This window comes from Salmo salar, chromosome 19 (genome assembly GCF_965601325.2).
Source record: "Salmo salar chromosome 19, fSalSal1, whole genome shotgun sequence".
Classification (NCBI taxonomy): domain Eukaryota; kingdom Metazoa; phylum Chordata; class Actinopteri; order Salmoniformes; family Salmonidae; genus Salmo; species Salmo salar.
The window spans coordinates 89944074-89958367 of record NC_138309.1 but is presented as its reverse complement, the minus strand read 5'-3'; positions in this window follow the sequence as shown (position 1 = coordinate 89958367).

Genomic DNA, 14294 nt, shown 5'->3' with positions numbered 1-14294 from the left:
TTCTAGACAACATGTAGGGTTAAAGCTATGTTCTAGACCACTGGTAGGGGTATAGCTATGTTCTAGACCACTGGTAGGTTTAAAGCTATGTTCTAGACAACAAGTAGGGTTGATGCTATGTTCTAGACCACTGGTAGGGTTATAGCTATGTTCTAGACCACTGGTAGGGTTATAGCTATGTTCTAGACAACAAGTAGGGTTAAAGCTATGTTCTAGACAACAAGTAGGGTTACAGCTATGTTATAGACCACTGGTAGGGTTAAAGCTATGTTCTAGACAACAAGTAGGGTTAAAGCTATGTTCTAGACCACTGGTAGGGTTATAGCTATGTTCTAGACCACTGGTAGGGTTATAGCTATGTTCTAGACCACTGGTAGGTTTAAAGCTATGTTCTAGACCACTGGTAGGGTTAAAGCTATGTTCTATACCACTGATAGGGTTATAGCTATGTTCTAGACCACTGGTAGGGTTATAACTATATTCTAGACCACTGGTAGGGTTAAAGCTATGTTCTAGACCACTGGTAGGGTTAAAGCTATGTTCTAGACCACTGGTAGGGTTAATGTTATGTTCTAGACCACTGGTAGGGTTATAGCTATGTTCTAGACCACTGTCGGGTTAAAGCTATGTTCTAGACAACAAGTAGGGTTAAAGCTATGTTCTAGACCACTGGTAGGTTTAAAGCTATGTTCTAGACCACTGGTAGGTTTAAAGCTATGTTCTAGACCACAGGTAGGGTTATAGCTATGTTCTAGACCACTGGTAGGGTTAAAGCTATGTTCTAGACCACTGGTAGGGTTATAGCTATGTTCTAGACCACTGGAGGGTTATAGCTATGTTCTAGACCACTGGTAGGGTTATAGCTATGTTCTAGACCACTGGTAGGGTTATAGCTATGTTCTAGACCACTGTCGGGTTAAAGCTATGTTCTAGACAACAAGTAGTGTTAAAGCTATGTTCTAGACCACTGGTAGTGTTATAGCTATGTTCTAGACCACTGGTAGGTTTAAAGCTATGTTCTAGACCACTGGTAGGGTTATAGCTATGTTCTAGACAACAAGTAGCGTTAAAGCTATGTTCTAGACAACATGTAGGGTTAAAGCTATGTTCTAGACCACTGGTAGGGGTATAGCTATGTTCTAGACCACTGGTAGGTTTAAAGCTATGTTCTAACCACTGGTAGGGTTAAAGCTATGTTCTAGACAACAAGTAGGGTTGATGCTATGTTCTAGACCACTGGTAGGGTTATAGCTATGTTCTAGACCACTGGTAGGGTTATAGCTATGTTCTAGACAACAAGTAGGGTTAAAGCTATGTTCTAGACAACAAGTAGGGTTACAGCTATGTTATAGACCACTGGTAGGGTTAAAGCTATGTTCTATACAACAAGTAGGGTTAAAGCTATGTTCTAGACCACTGGTAGGGTTATAGCTATGTTCTAGACCACTGATAGGGTTAAAGCTATGTTCTAGACCACTGGTAGGGTTATAGCTATGTTCTAGACCACTTGTAGGGTTATAGCTATATTCTAGACCACTGGTAGGTTTAAAGCTATGTTCTAGACCACTGGTAGGGGTATAGCTATGTTCTAGACCACTGGTAGGGTTAAAGCTATGTTCTAGACCACTGGTAGGGTTAATGCTATGTTCTAGACTACTTGTAGGGTTATAGTTATGTTCTAGACAACAAGTAGGGTTAAAGCTATGTTCTAGACCACTGGTAGGGTTAAAGCTATGTTCTAGACCATTGGTAGGGTTAAAGCTACGTTCTAGACCACTGGTAGGGTTATAGCTATGTTCTAGACAACAAGTAGGGTTAAAGCTATGTTCTAGACCACTGGTAGGGTTATAGCTATGTTCTAGACCACTGGTAGGGTTATAGCTATGTTCTAGACAACAAGTAGGGTTAAAGCTATGTTCTAGACAACAAGTAGGGTTAAAGCTATGTTATAGACCGCTGGTAGGGTTAAAGCTATGTTCTAGACAACAAGTAGTGTTAAAGCTATGTTCTAGACCACTGGTAGTGTTATAGCTATGTTCTAGACCACTGGTAGGTTTAAAGCTATGTTCTAGACCACTGGTAGGGTTAAAGCTATGTTCTAGACCACTGGTAGGGTTAAAGCTATGTTCTAGACCACTGGTAGGGTTAAAGCTATGTTCTAGACCACTGGTAGGGTTATAGCTATGTTCTAGACCACTGGAGGGTTATAGCTATGTTCTAGACCACTGGTAGGGTTAAAGCTATGTTCTAGACCACTGGTAGGGTTATAGCTATGTTCTAGACCACTGGTAGGGTTATAGCTATGTTCTAGACCACTGGTAGGGTTAAAGCTACGTTCTAGACAACAAGTAGGGTTAAACCTATGTTCTAGAGCACTGGTTAACATGATGCCTTCTAATTGCAGTCGTTGTATTTATAATATACAGGAGAACGATCGCCTTACGGCAAGGATAGCTGTGCTGCAAGCCCAGCTTCAGACGCGATCGTTAGGCAAGGGTAATTTCAGTGTAGGAAAGGATGAAACAGCGTCTGTGCCACCAGTAAGTACAGATAGTAACGTTAGTATAAACCCCCTCGCACGGTCCCCGCAGCCGGACATCTTTCTCATGGCTTCTGGAGGGAAACGCTGTAGGAATGCTCAACCGGTGTCGCTTATTCAGCCGACAGAAACTTTCAACCGGTTCTCCCCATTAAGCGAGTCGGAGTCGGAGGCCGAGACTTCTCTGGTCTCTACTCCTCCCGTTGTGGGGTCTGAGACGCCGACGGCTCCCACCATTAGCTCTGACAAATTGAAAACCCTAGTCATTGGCGACTCCATTACCCGCAGTATTAGACTTAAAACTAATCATCCAGCGATCATACACTGTTTACCAGGGGGCAGGGCTACCGACGTTAAGGCTAATCTAAAGACGGTGCTGGCTAAAGCTAAAACTGGCGAGTGTAGAGAGTATAGAGATATTGTTATCCACGTCGGCACCAACGATGTTAGGATGAAACAGTCAGAGGTCACCAAGCGCAACATAGCTTCAGCGTGTAAATCAGCTAGAAAGATGTGTCGGCATCGATTAATTGTCTCTGGCCCCCTCCCAGTTAGGGGGAGTGATGAGCTCTACAGCAGAGTCTCACAACTCAATCGCTGGTTGAAAACTGTTTTCTGCCCCTCCCAAAAGATAGAATTTGTAGATAATTGGCCCTCTTTCTGGGACTCACCCACAAACAGGACCAAGCCTGGCCTGTTGAGGAGTGACGGACTCCATCCTAGCTGGAGGGGTGCTCTCATCTTATCTACGAACATAGACAGGGCTCTAACTCCTCTAGCTCCACAATGAAATAGGGTGCAGGCCAGGCAGCAGGCTGTTAGCCAGCCTGCCAGCTTAGTGGAGTCTGCCACTAGCACAGTCAGTGTAGTCAGCTCAGCTTCCCCCATTGAGACCGTGTCTGTGCCTCGATCTAGGTTGGGCAAAATTAAAAATGGCGGTGTTCGCTTTAGCAATCTCACTAGTATAAAGACCTCCTCCATTCCTGCCATTATTGAAAGAGATTGTGATACCTCACATCTCAAAATTGGGTTACTTAATGTTAGATCCCTCACTTCCAAGGCAGTTATAGTCAATGAACTAATCACTGATAATAATCTTGATGTGATTGGCCTGACTGAAACATGGCTTAAGCCTGATGAATTTACTGTGTTAAATGAGGCCTCACCCCCAGGTTACATTAGTGACCATACCCCCCGTGCATCCGGCAAAGGCGGAGGTGTTGCTAACATTTACGATAGCAAATTTCAATTTACAAAAAAAAAAACAACAATGACGTTTTCGTCTTTTGAGCTTCTAGTCATGAAATCTATGCAGCCTACTCACTCACTTTTTATAGCTACTGTTTATAGGCCTCCTGGGCCATATGCAGTGTTCCTCACTGAGTTCCCTGAATTCCTATCGGATCTTGTAGTCATAGCAGATAATATTCTAATTTTTGGTGACTTTAACATTCACATGGAAAAGTCCACAGACCCACTCCAAAAGGCTTTCGGAGCCATCATCGACTCAGTGGGTTTTGTCCAACATGTCTCTGGACCTACTCACTGCCACAGTCATACTCTGGACCTAGTTTTGTCCCATGGAATAAATGTTGTGGATCTAAATGTTTTTCCTCATAATCCTGGACTATCGGACCACCATTTTATTACGTTTGCAATTGCAACAAATAATCTGCTCAGACCCCAACCAAGGAGCATTAAAAGTCGTGCTATAAATTCTCAGACAACCCAAAGATTCCTTGATGCCCTTCCAGACTGCCTCTGCCTACCCAAGGACGTCAGAGGACAAAAATCAGTTAACCACCTAACCGAGGAACTCAATTTAACCTTGCGCAATACCCTAGATGCAGTTGCACCCCTAAAAACTAAAAACATCTGTCATAAGAAACTAGCTCCCTGGTATACAGAAAATACACGAGCTCTGAAGCAAGCTTCCAGAAAATTGGAACGGAAATGGCGCCACACCAAACTGGAAGTCTTCCGACTAGCTTGGAAAGACAGTACCGTGCAGTATCGAAGAGCCCTTACTGCTGCTCGATCATCCTATTTTTCCAACTTAATTGAGGAAAATAAGAACAATCCGAAATTTCTTTTTGATACTGTCGCAAAGCTAACTAAAAAGCAGCCTTCGCAAATGGAGGATGGCTTTCACTTCAGCAGTAATAAATTTATGAACTTCTTTGAGGAAAAGATCATGATCATTAGAAAGCAAATTACAGACTCCTCTTTAAATCTGGGTATTCCTCCAAAGCTCCATTGTCCTGAGTCTGCACAACTCTGCCAGGACCTAGGATCAAGGGAGATACTAAAGTGTTTTAGTACTATATCTCTTGACGCAATGATGAAAATAATCATGGCCTCCAAACCCTCAAGCTGCATACTGGACCCTATTCCAACTAAACTACTGAAAGAGCTGCTTCCTGTGCTTGGCCCTCCTATGTTGAACATAATAAACGGCTCTCTATCCACCGGATGTGTACCAAGCTCACTAAAAGTGGCAGTAATAAAGCCTCTCTTGAAAAAGCCGAATCTTGATCCAGAAATTATAAAAAACTATCGGCCTATATCGAATCTTCCATTCCTCTCCAAAATTTTAGAAAAAGCTGTTGCACAGCAACTGACTGCCTTCCTGAAGACAAACAATGTATACGAAACGCTTCAGTCTGGTTTTAGACCCCATCATAGCACTGAGACTGCACTTGTGAAGGTGGTAAATGACCTTTTAATGACGTCAGACCGAGGCTCTGCATCTGTCCTCGTGCTCCTAGATCTTAGTGCCGCTTTTGATACCATCGATCACCACATTCTTTTGGAGAGATTGGAAACCCAAATTGGTCTACATGGACAAGTTCTGGCCTGGTTTAGATCTTATCTGTCGGAAAGATATCAGTTTGTCTCTGTGAATGGTTTGTCCTCTGACAAATCAATTGTAAATTTCGGTGTTCCTCAAGGTTCCGTTTTAGGACCACTATTGTTTTCACTATATATTTTACCTCTTGGGGATGTCATTCGAAAACATAATGTTAAATTTCACTGCTATGCAGACGACACACAGCTGTACATTTCAATGAAACATGGTGAAGCCCCAAAATTGCCCTCGCTAGAAGCCTGTGTTTCAGACATAAAGAAGTGGATGGCTGCAAACTTTCTACTTTTAAACTCGGACAAAACAGAGATGCTTGTTCTAGGTCCCAAGAAACAAAGAGATCTTCTGTTGAATCTGACAATTAATCTGGATGGTTGTACAGTCGTCTCAAATAAAACTGTGAAGGACCTCGGCGTTACTCTGGACCCTGATCTCTCTTTTGAAGAACATATCAAGACTGTTTCAAGGACAGCTTTTTTCCATCTACGTAACATTGCAAAAATCAGAAATTTTCTGTCCAAAAATGACGCAGAAAAATTAATCCATGCTTTTGTTACTTCTAGGCTGGACTACTGCAATGCTCTACTTTCCGGCTACCCGGATAAAGCACTAAATAAACTTCAGTTAGTGCTAAATACGGCTGCTAGAATCCTGACTAGAACCAAAAAATTTGATCATATTACTCCAGTGTTAGCCTCCCTACACTGGCTTCCTGTTAAGGCAAGGGCTGATTTCAAGGTTTTACTGCTAACCTACAAAGCATTACATGGGCTTGCTCCTACCTATCTTTCCGATTTGGTCCTGCCGTACATACCTACACGTACGCTACGGTCACAAGACGCAGGCCTCCTAATTGTCCCTAGAATTTCTAAGCAAACGGCTGGAGGTAGGGCTTTCTCCTATAGAGCTCCATTTTTATGGAATGGTCTGCCTACCAATGTGAGAGACGCAGACTCAGTCTCAACCTTTAAGTCTTTACTGAAGACTTATCTCTTCAGTAGGTCCTATGATTAAGTATAGTCTGGCCCAGGAGTGTGAAGGTGAACGGAAAGGCTGGAGCAACGAACCGCCCTTGCTGTCTCTGCCTTGCCGGTTCCCCTCTTTCCACTGGGATTCTCTGCCTCTAACCCTTTTACAGAGGCTGAGTCACTGGCCTACTGGTGTTCTTCCATGCCGTCCATGGGAGGGGTGCGTCACTTGAGTGGGTTGAGTCACTGACGTGGTCTTCCTGTCTGGGTTGGCGCCCCCCCCCCCCCCCCCTTGGGTTGTGCCATGGCGGAGATCGTTGTGGGCTATACTCGGCCTTGTCTTAGGACGGTAAGTTGGTGGTTGGAGACATCCCTCTAGTGGTGTGGGGGCTGTGCTTTGGCAAAGTGGGTGGGGTTATATCCTGCCTGTTTGGCCCTGTCCGGGGGTATCATCGGATGGGGCCACAGTGTCTTCTGATCCCTCCTGTCTCAGCCTCCAGTATTTATGCTGCAGTAGTTTATGTGTCGGGGGGCTAGGGTCAGTCTGTTACATCTGGAGTATTTCTCTTGTCTTATCCGGTGTCCTGTGTGTATTTAAATATGCTCTCTCTAATTCTCTCTTTCTCTCTTTCTGTCTTTCTCTCGGAGGACCTGAGCCCTAGGACCATGCCTCAGGACTACCTGGTATGATGACTCCTTGCTGTCCCCAGTCCACCTGGCCGTGCTGCTGCTCCAGTTTCAACTGTTCTGCCTGCGGCTATGGAACCCTGACCTGTTCACCGGACGTGCTTGTTGCACCCTCGACAACTACTATGATTATTATTATTTGACCATGCTGGTCATTTATGAACATTTTAACATTTTAACATTTTGACCATGTTCTGTTTTAATATCCACCCTGCACAGCCAGAAGAGGACTGGCCACCCCTCATAGCCTGGTTCCTCTCTAGGTTTCTTCCTAGGTTTTTGGCCTTTCTAGGGAGTTTTTCCTAGGGAGTTTTTCCTAGCCACCGTGCTTCTTTCACATGCTTTGCTTGCTGTTTGGGGTTTTAGGCTGGGTTTCTGTACAGCACTTTGAGAATATCAGCTGATGTACGAAGGGCTATATAAAAATAAATTTGATTTGATTTGGTAGGGTTATGGCTATGTTCTAGACCACTGGTAGTTTTATAGCTATTGTCTAGACAACAAATCGGGTTAAAGCTATGTTCTAGACAACAAGTAGGGTTAAAGCTATGTTCTAGACCACTGGTAGGGTTATAGCTATGTTCTAGACCACTGGTAGGGTTATAGCTATGTTCTAGACAACAAGTAGGGTTAAAGCTATGTTCTAGACAACATGTAGGTTTAAAGCTATGTTCTAGACCACTGGTAGGGTTATAGCTATGTTCTAGACCACTGGTAGGGTTATAGCTATGTTCTAGACCACTGGTAGGTTTAAAGCTATGTTCTAGACCACTGGTAGGTTTAAAGCTATGTTCTAGACCACTGGTAGGGTTTTAGCTATGTTCTAGACCACTTGTAGGGTTATAGCTATGTTCTAGACCACTGGTAGGGTTATAGCTATGTTTTAGACCAATGGTAGGGTTAAAGCTATGTTCTAGACCACTGGTAGGTTTAAAGCTATGTTCTAGACCACTGGTAGGTTTAAAGCTATGTTCTAGACCACAGGTAGGGTTATAGCTATGTTCTAGACCACTGGTAGGGTTAAAGCTATGTTCTAGACCACTGGTAGGGTTATAGCTATGTTCTAGACCACTGGAGGGTTATAGCTATGTTCTAGACCACTGGTAGGGTTATAGCTATGTTCTAGACCACTGGTAGGGTTATAGCTATGTTCTAGACCACTGTCGGGTTAAAGCTATGTTCTAGACAACAAGTAGGGTTAAAGCTATGTTCTAGACCACTGGTAGGGTTATAGCTATTTTCTAGACCACTGTCGGGTTAAAGCTATGTTCTAGACAACAAGTAGGGTTAAAGCTATGTTCTAAACAACAAGTAGGGTTAAAGCTATGTTCTAGACCACTGGTAGGGTTATAGCTATGTTCTAGACCACTGGTAGGGTTATAGCTATGTTCTAGACAACAAGTAGCGTTAAAGCTATGTTCTAGACAACATGTAGGGTTAAAGCTATGTTCTAGACCACTGGTAGGGGTATAGCTATGTTCTAGACCACTGGTAGGTTTAAAGCTATGTTCTAACCACTGGTAGGGTGAAAGCTATGTTCTAGACAACAAGTAGGGTTGATGCTATGTTCTAGACCACTGGTAGGGTTATAGCTATGTTCTAGACCACTGGTAGGGTTATAGCTATGTTCTAGACAACAAGTAGGGTTAAAGCTATGTTCTAGACAACAAGTAGGGTTACAGCTATGTTATAGACCACTGGTAGGGTTAAAGCTATGTTCTATACAACAAGTAGGGTTAAAGCTATGTTCTAGACCACTGGTAGGGTTATAGCTATGTTCTAGACCACTGATAGGGTTAAAGCTATGTTCTAGACCACTGGTAGGGTTATAGCTATGTTCTAGACCACTGGTAGGGTTATAGCTATGTTCTAGACCACTGGTAGGTTTAAAGCTATGTTCTAGACCACTGGTAGGGGTATAGCTATGTTCTAGACCACTGGTAGGGTTAAAGCTATGTTCTAGACCACTGGTAGTTTTATAGCTATTGTCTAGACAACAAATCGGGTTAAAGCTATGTTCTAGACAACAAGTAGGGTTAAAGCTATGTTCTAGACCACTGGTAGGGTTATAGCTATGTTCTAGACCACTGGTAGGGTTATAGCTATGTTCTAGACAACAAGTAGGGTTAAAGCTATGTTCTAGACCACAAGTAGGGTTAAAGCTATGTTATAGACCGCTGGTAGGGTTAAAGCTATGTTCTAGACAACAAGTAGTGTTAAAGCTATGTTCTAGACCACTGGTAGTGTTATAGCTATGTTCTAGACCACTGGTAGGTTTAAAGCTATGTTCTAGACCACTGGTAGGGTTAAAGCTATGTTCTAGACCACTGGTAGGGTTAAAGCTATGTTCTAGACCACTGGTAGGGTTAAAGCTATGTTCTAGACCACTGGTAGGGTTATAGCTATGTTCTAGACCACTGGAGGGTTATAGCTATGTTCTAGACCACTGGTAGGGTTAAAGCTATGTTCTAGACCACTGGTAGGGTTATAGCTATGTTCTAGACCACTGGTAGGGTTATAGCTATGTTCTAGACCACTGGTAGGGTTATAGCTATGTTCTAGACCACTGGTAGGGTTAAAGCTACGTTCTAGACAACAAGTAGGGTTAAACCTATGTTCTAGAGCACTGGTAGGGTTATGGCTATGTTCTAGACCACTGGTAGTTTTATAGCTATTGTCTAGACAACAAATCGGGTTAAAGCTATGTTCTAGACAACAAGTAGGGTTAAAGCTATGTTCTAGACCACTGGTAGGGTTATAGCTATGTTCTAGACCACTGGTAGGGTTATAGCTATGTTCTAGACAACAAGTAGGGTTAAAGCTATGTTCTAGACAACATGTAGGATTAAAGCTATGTTCTAGACCACTGGTAGGGTTATAGCTATGTTCTAGACCACTGGTAGGGTTATAGCTATGTTCTAGACCACTGGTAGGTTTAAAGCTATGTTCTAGACCACTGGTAGGTTTAAAGCTATGTTCTAGACCACTGGTAGGGTTTTAGCTATGTTCTAGACCACTTGTAGGGTTATAGCTATGTTCTAGACCACTGGTAGGGTTATAGCTATGTTTTAGACCAATGGTAGGGTTAAAGCTATGTTCTAGACCACTGGTAGGTTTAAAGCTATGTTCTAGACCACTGGTAGGTTTAAAGCTATGTTCTAGACCACAGGTAGGGTTATAGCTATGTTCTAGACCACTGGTAGGGTTAAAGCTATGTTCTAGACCACTGGTAGGGTTATAGCTATGTTCTAGACCACTGGAGGGTTATAGCTATGTTCTAGACCACTGGTAGGGATATAGCTATGTTCTAGACCACTGGTAGGGTTATAGCTATGTTCTAGACCACTGTCGGGTTAAAGCTATGTTCTAGACAACAAGTAGGGTTAAAGCTATGTTCTAGACCACTGGTAGGGTTATAGCTATGTTCTAGACCACTGTCGGGTTAAAGCTATGTTCTAGACAACAAGTAGGGTTAAAGCTATGTTCTAAACAACAAGTAGGGTTAAAGCTATGTTCTAGACCACTGGTAGGGTTATAGCTATGTTCTAGACCACTGGTAGGGTTATAGCTATGTTCTAGACAACAAGTAGCGTTAAAGCTATGTTCTAGACAACATGTAGGGTTAAAGCTATGTTCTAGACCACTGGTAGGGGTATAGCTATGTTCTAGACCACTGGTAGGTTTAAAGCTATGTTCTAACCACTGGTAGGGTTAAAGCTATGTTCTAGACAACAAGTAGGGTTGATGCTATGTTCTAGACCACTGGTAGGGTTATAGCTATGTTCTAGACCACTGGTAGGGTTATAGCTATGTTCTAGACAACAAGTAGGGTTAAAGCTATGTTCTAGACAACAAGTAGGGTTACAGCTATGTTATAGACCACTGGTAGGGTTAAAGCTATGTTCTATACAACAAGTAGGGTTAAAGCTATGTTCTAGACCACTGGTAGGGTTATAGCTATGTTCTAGACCACTGATAGGGTTAAAGCTATGTTCTAGACCACTGGTAGGGTTATAGCTATGTTCTAGACCACTGGTAGGGTTATAGCTATATTCTAGACCACTGGTAGGTTTAAAGCTATGTTCTAGACCACTGGTAGGGGTATAGCTATGTTCTAGACCACTGGTAGGGTTAAAGCTATGTTCTAGACCACTGGTAGTTTTATAGCTATTGTCTAGACAACAAATCGGGTTAAAGCTATGTTCTAGACAACAAGTAGGGTTAAAGCTATGTTCTAGACCACTGGTAGGGTTATCGCTATGTTCTAGACCACTGGTAGGGTTATAGCTATGTTCTAGACAACAAGTAGGGTTAAAGCTATGTTCTAGACAACATGTAGGTTTAAAGCTATGTTCTAGACCACTGGTAGGGTTATAGCTATGTTCTAGACCACTGGTAGGGTTATATCTATTTTCTAGACCACTGGTAGGTTTAAAGCTATGTTCTAGACCACTGGTAGGTTTAAAGCTATGTTCTAGACCACTGGTAGGGTTTTAGCTATGTTCTAGACCACTGGTAGGGTTATAGTTATGTTCTAGACAACAAGTAGGGTTATAGCTATGTTCTAGACCACTGGTAGAGTTAAAGCTACGTTCTAGAACATTGGTAGGGTTAAAGCTACGTTCTAGACCACTGGTAGGGTTATAGCTATGTTCTAGACAACAAGGAGGGTTAAAGCTATGTTCTAGACAACAAGTAGGGTTAAAGCTATGTTATAGACCACTGGTAGGGTTAAAGCTATGTTCTAGACAACAAGTAGGGTTAAAGCTATGTTCTAGACCACTGGTAGGGTTATAGCTATGTTCTAGACCACTGGTAGGTTTAAAGCTATGTTCTAGACCACTGGTAGGGTTAAAGCTATGTTCTATACCACTGGTAGGGTTATAGCTATGTTCTAGACCACTGGTAGGGTTATAGCTATATTCTAGACCACTGGTAGGGTTAAAGCTATGTTCTAGACCACTGGTAGGGTTAAAGCTATGTTCTAGACCACTGGTAGGGTTAAAGCTATGTTCTAGACCACTGGTAGGGTTATAGCTATGTTCTAGACCACTGTCGGGTTATAGCTATGTTCTAGACCACTGTCGGGTTAAAGCTATGTTCTAGACAACAAGTAGGGTTATAGCTATGTTCTAGACCACTGGTAGGGTTATAGCTATGTTCTAGACCACTGGTAGGGTTATAGCTATGTTCTAGACCACTGGTAGGGTTATAGCTATGTTTTAGACCAATGGTAGGGTTAAAGCTATGTTCTAGACCACTGGTAGGTTTAAAGCTATGTTCTAGACCACTGGTAGGTTTAAAGCTATGTTCTAGACCACTGGTAGGGTTAAAGCTATGTTCTAGACCACTGGTAGGGTTATAGCTATGTTCTAGACCACTGGAGGGTTATAGCTATGTTCTAGACCACTGGTAGGGTTAAAGCTATGTTCTAGACCACTAGTAGGGTTATAGCTATGTTCTAGACAACTGGTAGGGTTATTGCTATGTTCTAGACAACAAGTAGGGTTAAAGCTATGTTCTAGACAACAAGTAGGGTTAAAGCTATGTTATAGACCACTGGTAGGGTTAAAGCTATGTTCTAGACAACAAGTAGGGTTAAAGCTATGTTCTAGACCACTGGTAGGGTTATAGCTATGTTCTAGACCACTGGTAGGTTTAAAGCTATGTTCTAGACCACTGGTAGGGTTATAGCTATGTTCTAGACCACTGTCGGGTTATAGCTATGTTCTAGACCACTGTCGGGTTAAAGCTATGTTCTAGACAACAAGTAGGGTTATAGCTATGTTCTAGACCACTGGTAGGGTTATAGCTATGTTCTAGACCACTGGTAGGGTTATAGCTATGTTCTAGACCACTGGTAGGGTTATAGCTATGTTTTAGACCAATGGTAGGGTTAAAGCTATGTTCTAGACCACTGGTAGGTTTAAAGCTATGTTCTAGACCACTGGTAGGTTTATAGCTATGTTCTAGACCACTGTCGGGTTATAGCTATGTTCTAGACCACTGTCGGGTTAAAGCTATGTTCTAGACAACAAGTAGGGTTATAGCTATGTTCTAGACCACTGGTAGGGTTATAGCTATGTTCTAGACCACTGGTAGGGTTATAGCTATGTTCTAGACCACTGGTAGGGTTATAGCTATGTTTTAGACCAATGGTAGGGTTAAAGCTATGTTCTAGACCACTGGTAGGTTTAAAGCTATGTTCTAGACCACTGGTAGGTTTAAAGCTATGTTCTAGACCACAGGTAGGGTTATAGCTATGTTCTAGACCACTGGTAGGGTTAAAGCTATGTTCTAGACCACTGGTAGGGTTATAGCTATGTTCTAGACCACTGGAGGGTTATAGCTATGTTCTAGACCACTGGTAGGGTTAAAGCTATGTTCTAGACCACTAGTAGGGTTATAGCTATGTTCTAGACAACTGGTAGGGTTATTGCTATGTTCTAGACAACAAGTAGGGTTAAAGCTATGTTCTAGACAACAAGTAGGGTTAAAGCTATGTTCTAGACCACTGGTAGGGTTATAGCTATGTTCTAGACCACTGGTAGTGTTATAGCTATGTTCTAGACAACAAGTAGGGTTATAGCTATGTTCTAGACAACAAGTAGGGTTAAAGCTATGTTCTAGACCACTGGTAGGGTTATAGCTATGTTCTAGACCACTGGTAGGGTTATAGCTATGTTCTAGACAACAAGTAGGGTTAAAGCTATGTTCTAGACAACATGTAGGGTTAAAGCTATGTTCTAGACCACTGGTAGGGGTATAGCTATGTTCTAGACCACTGGTAGGTTTAAAGCTATGTTCTAGACCACTGGTAGGGTTAAAGCTATGTTCTAGACCACTGGTAGGGTTATAGCTATGTTCTAGACCACCTGTAGGGTTATAGTTATGTTCTAGACAACAAGTAGGGTTAAAGCTATGTTCTAGACCACTGGTAGGGTTATAGCTATGTTCTAGACCACTGGTAGGGTTATAGCTATGTTCTAGACAACAAGTAGGGTTAAAGCTATGTTATAGACAACAAGTAGGGTTAAAGCTATGTTATAGACCACTGGTAGGGTTAAAGCTATGTTCTAGACCACTGATAGGGTTAAAGCTATGTTCTAGACCACTGGTAGGGTTATAGCTATGTTCTAGACCACTGGTAGGGTTATAGCTATATTCTAGACCACTGGTAGGTTTAAAGCTATGTTCTAGACCACTGGTAGGGGTATAGCTATGTTCTAGACCA